Raw genomic sequence first — 8,413 nt, forward strand, 5'->3', positions numbered from 1 at the left:
TTTCCAAAAATAAAATATTTAAGTGGCGACTTTGTAATTTGGCAAAGCAATCCATGTTTGGCGCTTTTTGATTCAAAATCGATTTTCCAAAACCGATTGCCAGATTTGGACTCTTTGGTGTTATCAGTCTCATATTGCACTTCATGAGATTAGATTCAGAACCATGACAGGAGTCCGAACCGTAGTAAAACCAATTCATGCCTCTCCGAAAGGGAGGCGCGCGAAGAAAGTCGAGTCTACACTTATCGGACGACAGCCAGAACTCCGACTGGAGAGACCCCTTTTCACCTAACTTACGATTCCAAGGCAGTCATCCCCGTAGAAGTGGGCCTACCGACGCCCAGGGTTATCAATCTCAATCCGCAACTGAACGAAGAATTCCGGAGGGTCGACCTGGACCTCATCGAAGAACTGCGAGAAACAGCCACCGTCCGACTGGTCTCATACCAACAAAAAGTGAGACAGCACTATAATCGCAAAGTTCGACCTAGAGAATTCACAGTAGGAGACCTCGTCCTTCGAGAAGCAACCCTCGCCACTAAAAGCCTGACCGAAGGGAAGCTCGTAGCTAAGTGGGAAGGACCTTACATCATTAAAGCTAGACTCCGCCCAGGCATTTACCGTCTCCAAGACATGAAAGGCAAAGACCTCCCTTACCCTTGGAATGCCGAGCACTTGAAACCTTATTTCCAGTAAAACGACATCTTTTGTTTTTTGATAAATTCATGTGTTGTATGTTTCATTTTGCTGTTCGGAACACTTGTTCATTTTTGTGCTGGCCATACAATGCATCAACTTATGCAGGATTGTACCTTAATGCCAACTATTTGAATTCCCTATTTTTTGTATTGTGCCTTAATGAACAAATATTCATTAAGCCTCAGCTAGACTGAGTATGAAGCACTCAGCCAGACTGAGTTGAACAAATATTCAACCACTCTCAACCAGCCTGAGCCCTCAAAAGCCTCAGCTAGATTGAGTATGAAGCACTTAGCCAGATTGAGTATAAAGCACTCAGCTAGATTGAGTTGAACAAATATTCAACCACTCTCAACCAGCCTGAGCCCTCCAAAGCCTCAGCTAAACTGAGTATGAAGCACTCAGCCAGACTAAGTTGAATAAATATTCAACCACTCTTAGCCAGCTTGAGCCCTTCAAAGCCTCAGCCAGACTGAACCTGAAGAGCTCAATCAAACTGAGCCCTCCAAGCCTCAACCAGACTAAGTTGTTCTTTGAAACACAACACCATGTGCAAAGCCAGTTCATTATACCACAGTCCAAAAAGCAAAACACACAGTAATTTTATAACTTAACTTTATTACAAACCATAATAACAGGCAGTTTTTTCAGACTATGAGCAGCTAGTTATATGATTCATTTAGTTCACTTTAAGTCTCCTTAGCTACATTATTTTATAAACCATGTCATTACCCAACAGTTAAATCTTTCCATGCACAAGTTTATTATATACCAAGTACAAAAAAATAAAAATAAATAAATAACCATTGAGGCAGAAAAAAAAACCAAACTTCACAAACCATCCTCAAAATTTAAATTCTTTACAAATGTAAACCATTCTTTACAAGGAGCTATGTCAATTCGACAACAAAACAAAGAAAGGGAAAAACAATAACAAAAACAGAACAATCTAAGTCTAATTTTCACACTGCTCCACCTTCTCCCCCACCTTCTTCGTTGGATACCAACTCTTCCTCCTCAACCCCCTCATCTAGTGGGGTTTGAGCTATGTCCCCCTCTCCTGGCCTCACAACATTGAAGTCTATGTCAGAGAAGAGCTCCTCCGTCCTGTACTTAAAGCTCGTCCAGCCACTGTCCCAGTACTAGCTCATCTCATGTTTGTAGTAGTTTGACTGCTGAAAACTTTGGATTATTTCTTCTTCGGTCCGCCTAGAAGTAGCCACTTCCGATGGCCCAGCACCACCTTTCCCTTCTCTGGGCAAGACCCTCACCACAGCCCGTCAATGATCATTTAGAACTCAGGGGATAACTTAAACTATTCCACTACCGCGGTGCACAGGTCCGAATAGGTAGCCCTCTTAGACGCCATCATCCTGGCTAATTCTGCAGTCTTGGCCTTTTCTTTTCCCAAGGCCCTCTCTAACTCAGCGACACGCGCATCTGCCTCTTCTTTGTTTTTTAAGGCCTGATCGTGGAGCTCTTCATTATTTATGAGGGCCTCTTCCAATCTCTCTTTGGCGGTGTCATAGGCTTCTTGGACCTCACCCATCTTCTTTTGCTTGCTTGCCAGCTCAAACTCTAGTGATACCACCTTGTGGCGCACCACTTCAAGTTCAGACTTGGCGATTGACAGCTCGGAGGTGACTTCAGCTTGGCCTACCCTGGCTCGCTCAGTCAAGTAACTCTGCACCACTGCCAATACCTCCATCTTTTTCGCCCTCTAAGCATAGGCCAGGCCCTTTGGGCAGGCGCTCTGTGCTGCCTTTCTCCAGCCAGCCGTCTCCACCCTTAAGTTCTGCAATTGCGCCCGCACCCTTTCCAGCTGGGCCTTCAGCGGCTCCACTTTCACCTTCGCCCCCACTGCCTTGCCCAGCAGGGCTGCTGCCAAGGTCGCTGCTTCCATCTGCGTTGAGTAGAACCCTCTCATAAGGTCGACCTCCGTAAATTGTGCCACACTCTGCACAGCCGTGTCCTCAATAACCCTCAAGAGACAGTCTACGGCCACCCTGGCTTTGTCTCCATCACCTGCCAAGCAGTCGACCACCTTGCGAATGTGATGTGTAACGGTCCTCAACGTGACGCTCGTCTTTGCTCCGCTCCTCCGCTCTCTCCCTATCTCCTGACTTGGCGGCACTTCTTGTAAGGGCACGTCCTTAGAGGGCAGTTCTACTGACCGGTTGGCTTTTGCCAACTCTTGTTGCTCGTCTACTTCGTTCACTACTTGGCCAAACCTTCCTCTGCCCCCACACCAACCCTGGCCTCTCCCTCTTCTACTTTTAGGGGCAACTCCACCACCCCCCTTTTGCCTTCTTCAACATCGGTCCTCCCTCACTTCCCTCTGAAGCCACCTTCATCTTTTTTTTTTTTCTTAACACTGACTCCATCTCCCTCTTGTTTCTCTCCTTCAGTGGATCCACTGGCGCTTGCAAGGGCACGAAGTCGGTCAAGTCCTTCTCTCCCAAGGGTTTGGGGCGTGGTCAAACCGACCTCTTCGCAACCAGCTTAGACATTGGGCCTAACTCTATCTCCTTATATTTATCCTTCATTGCAAAAGCTCGCTTGTCCTCTACCTCTTGATCTTTCATCCTTGCCTCTATCTCTTCTGGCGACGGATCTCCTTCGGTTGGTTACGGCCCCAGATTCAGGGCGAACAAGGCTGAGGGCTAGACGATGTCGTCCTATTTTAGCCCCTTCTTCTCCCTCGACTCCTTTACCTATTTGACCCTCCTCTCCACCTCAGCATCTAACTTTGGCTCCAACGACTTGGTGGGGACTTTCTAAATTGTGCGCACTCTTCTTCCACCACTCGCTGACAAGGGTAGTCCCGCCACCAATCCCCTTCCTGCTATGGCTTGTAAGGTCACCCATGTCTCATGTTGCCCTGATGCCTTGTAGCATGAGAAAAATTCGTCTACTGTCATTCTCTCCTCCGGTTGCCCATGGCCAAGCGATTGTGCACGCAAATAGAATCTTCCACACACTCGCCATTAGTTATCTTGGGGCTACTTCTATGTGATTTAGCACATCGACCACTAGCTGTGGGAGGGGTAGCCTCAAACCCCCCTGCAGCGCTTCTTTGTATAGAGAGAACTCCATTGGCCGTACATCAGAAGCCCTCTTATTCGCCGTGGGCACTCTCAGCTCTACCTCTGCTAGAATTTGGTATCTGCTCCGCAGCTCCTCTAGATCATCTACCGTTAGCGTGGATTTGTCAGCCTTGGTATGCTAGTGGTCAGGCGCCACTTGGCTAATCGGTTGGACCGCCGCCATCATTGTCCCGGAAAGGGTCATACTGGCCGCTCCACAACCCTCTCTTCACGCCTCTCTACTCTATATTGCTCTGGCAATGCCACTCCATCATCATCTCCTAACGCATCCGATGTCATCGCCGGCGCTTTGTCTTGTGCCATCTCCTTCATGTTTTTGTATATCACCTTGGTTGCGGGGGCGGGAAAATCGGTGATGTGCAAAAGGGGAGAGTCCACCGAAATGTAGTAGCTAAAGTCTAGAATGTGTTGATTCTTCACAATAAGGTAAGTAAATCGCACTAGTCCAAATGCCCAGGGTTTGCCTGTGTTCCAAGGATCGAGGTTAAAATTCACCAATTTGAAATTTGACAAACAAGTATAAACCTCTGCCTTTTCCACATCCCTACCACCAACCCCTTCACCTCCTCTCATCGATTCGTATTTCCTATCTGTGGCCTAACATCGCACCTCGTGTACGGCTACGATCCCTCCCTCTCCCCACTAACTCTCTTTCTTCTCTCCCATCTATTCAATTTCACATTATCATGTGCTTACTCGCTCCTCGTGTATGGCTCACTCGCTCCTCGCTCCTCGTTCCTCATCACGTGCTTACTCGCTCCTCGTGTACGGCTACGATCCCTCCCTCCTATCTGGGCTTGGGAGACTCCCTCCACCTTTCCTATTTCTTTCGTTGGACTACAGCTACACTTGGGAATGGGGGACTACTTATACTAGTGCAAGAGGGTCCGGTCCACGACTCAGGACCCAGCCCACAGACTAGATATTAAAGCCCAGTAACCTTTAAAAACTAATGATGGACCAGGACCAATAGCATTCAAACACCTGTCAGGCAGGGAATCAGCCATATAGGCATACAAAGATTCTACAAAGTTATTGCACCCACACATCAGCCATTAATGAGGCTCTTGTAGCATTAAACACGATTACTTCTTCACGCCGGAGGATACATACTCACCATGAACAATGCGAGCTAGAATATAGACTTTCGGCTAGCAAGACAGTCTGGAGTTGACAAGGAAATGATGAGTAAAGAATATAAGGAAGCTTTCGAGATACGTTAAAGGTTAGGTTCTTCATCACTCTTTTCTCTCTCTCTCTCTCCACAATCAATCTACTCTATCCTAACTCGACCGTCGGAGTGTCTGTCGAGGGATTACCTCACCTCTTGGACCTTCTTGTAGGTACACTCCGTGGACTTCAAGGCCAGCAGACCCATTAGAAGTGTGGATCAGCCCGACCCATCCTCCGTTGGAACTATTGCATTAATACAAGTAGTATGTTATTCAAATTTCACTTGAAAATTTAATGAGTTTTAATAAATATCACTTCACCCATATTTCTTCTATAAATTTGTATATATTGACTCTGTAACTATAAAAATCATACAAATATATCCTTTGTTGAGGTGGTTTAGAGAGGTAAAAGTGATACATTTTATAAATAAAGAGATTAAAACGTATAGATTAATAAATAAAAGAGTAAAATGATATTTATTAATAATTGAGAGTTCTTGGTGTCAGGCTCAGCCTAAATGTTAGGCCACCAAAGCCAATGCTTTAAACCACAAATGTTATTAAGGTTCCAAAATTTAAAAAATTATAGTTAAGACCTATATAATTTTATCATTCTTTAATTGAAAAAAAGGCTCCACCCATTAAGAATAAAAGGCCTAAAATTATTATTTCAAATGAGTAATGTTATATAAATATATTTTTTTATTAGTTTCTTTTATTAACGTGAAATAAATCTCTAATATGAGTAATGATATACAAACTAACAAATTTTACAAACGTTTCTTACTCTTTATTGTGACATTTTCTTATAAATTGATGAGAAATTTGATAATGAAACAATAAAACTTTTCAAGAATTTTTAGAATTAATTGAAATATTAAACTATGTAAAAAAAAGTTTAGTCATTTCCAAATGCATGTATTGTTAATAAAATGACATAAAAGTGATTAAGTGGATAAACCATACTATTAATTTAAAAAAATAAATTAACAAAACTTGATATCAAAATTGAATTGGTAATTACATATGTCAAAATCCTAAAAAAATAATTTTTAAATAATATTTTTATAATAATATTAAAAAAATTATAATAGATCTCATTTTAATTTGTTGCTTTAGGTCTTAATTTGTCTTGAGTCAGTCCTGCTTAGTATAAAAAATTATTTAAAAAAAAAAAAAACTTATCACACGGTTTGAGTTTTCTAGATTAAATTTTTTGAAAATTGACTTTTTTGATTTTTGTATTTTTTTGTTTTTAGTGAATATTTTTTAAATTTTAAACATTTTTTTTACTTTTTTAGATGCACCTTACTTAGATATATCTAAAAAGTAAAAAATTTGTGAAAAAATATTTTAAAAAATTAATAAATACATAAAAATACAAAAAATGTACTGAATTCTTGTATTTTTTTTATATTTTTGGTATTTAGTGAATTTTTAAAAGATTTTTTTTACATTTTTTTTTACTTTTTAGGTGTATTTATGTTAGGTGTGTCTAAAAAGTAAAAAAATTGCTCAAAATATTAAAAAAATTCAGTAAAAACAAAAAAACACGAAAAATAAGAAAGTAGAATTTTCTGAAAAGTGTTTTGGAAAACTGGAAACCAAGCAAGGTGATAACGTCAGCCTATTTTGAGAAGCAGATTAAAAATTAACTTTTTAATTGTTTAATTTTTTTACAAAAATATATAAAAATCAAAAAACAATAAAATAAAAAAAATTTAAAAATCAACTTTTTAACTTTAAAGAGGCTGTCGTAGGTGCTGTTTGATAAAAGTGAAAACTGAAAATTAAGTATTGAAAATTAAATGTTAATTTTTTTAAATTGAAAAACTGTTTGATAAAAATTTAAGTACTAAATTAAAAATAAATTATTTGATACGTATAAAATTAAATTTGAAAGTTATTATTTTTGAATTATATATTTTAATATTTACATTGTGATGGTTGTAGTGGTGGCAATGGCAGTGGCATAATGCTGGTGGTCGTAGTGGTAATGGTAGTGGCATGGTGGTGGTGGTGATAGTAACGATGGTAGTGATAGTTGTAGAGGGTCAGAAATTAAACTCCAAATTAAGTATGGGCTTAACTGCTGAGGTCGCCCTTTTTGGGCGACTAAGAATGTCTAAAGGAGCATGGACTAAAGCCCAAGGAAAGTAGGCCAACAGTGGGCCGAAGCAGTTTTGACTTGCCAAAGATCCGAACAGACTCCACGAAGGAAAGTGTCTAGGTGAAGTTGCAAAAGCAACACTTGCAGCGGTCAAGTTGCTAAGGCACTTTAACTTAACGCCGCCATTCCTAATATTGTCGGTTCCACCGCCATCTGAAGTTGCTGAGGGAAAGAGAAAACCGAAGCAACTAAGTTACAAAGGCAACACTTGTAACGGTCAAGTTGCTGAGGCACTTTAACTCAGCGCCGTCATTCCTAATATTGTCGATTCCACTGCCATCTGAAATTGTTAAGAGAAAGAGAAAACCGAAGCAACTAAGTTGCAGAGGCAACACTTGTAGCGACCAAGTTGTGGAGGCATTTTATCGGCGCCACCATCTCTAATATTGTCGGGACTGCTATCTGAACTTGCCACGGAAAATGACTGTCGCAGCAACTACAACCACCATAAACTAACTTGCGGAAGGACCACCCCGCCAAGGTGGTAGCAACCTTTGGGAGAAGCTTCCCCTCCACAAGTAGAGGCTAATGCTTGGCACTGATAGTAAACCCCAAGGCATTACTAGCCTAAGGCTGATAGTAGGCTCCAAAAGTCTTTTTTAGTTCGGCACTGATAGTAGGCCCTGAAGCTTACTAGCTTGGTGCTAATAGTAGGCCCTAAGGCTTACTGGTTGAAGTTGATAGCAAGCCCAGAGATACTTGTATACTGCGGTAACCCCGCGAAGATGGATGTAGGGCAGCCCGACTGCAAGGGACTCCCTTTCCATTTACCTAAGTCATAGACTTGCCTTGGTTGCACAGGCAAGACCAAGGGTGCCCCTTTGAGCTTAGTACTAAGGTATAGCATGGCTGATAGCAGGCTTGGTTGTGGGCTTCGCCTTGGGTAGTTGGGGAGTTTGTGGTTAGGTGGCTAAGGGTGGAGGCTTCGCTGAGGTGAACACGAAAACATGGCTGATATACTGGCTAAATAGAATTGAGAAGGCAAGTGCAGCAGTAAGGTTTACCACTGCAAGTGAACTTGCTGAGATTCAAGCTGAGAAAGAAAGTGTAGCGGCAAGCACTTCCGCCGCAACTACACTTACTGAGGCTCAAAAGGTAGTTGCAGCGCCAAACACTTCCGCTGCAACTACACTTGCTAAGGCTCAAAAAGGTAATTGTAGAGGTAGACATATAGTACATGCAGAGGGACACATGACACCTTTAGCTTGGTAGGTCAAGGCAGAATATTCTATGTGATCCTTAGGGACACTTGTCTTCTCTCT

Source organism: Camellia sinensis, chromosome 11, assembly GCF_055761805.1.
Source record: "Camellia sinensis isolate YWXY chromosome 11, ASM5576180v1, whole genome shotgun sequence".
Classification (NCBI taxonomy): domain Eukaryota; kingdom Viridiplantae; phylum Streptophyta; class Magnoliopsida; order Ericales; family Theaceae; genus Camellia; species Camellia sinensis.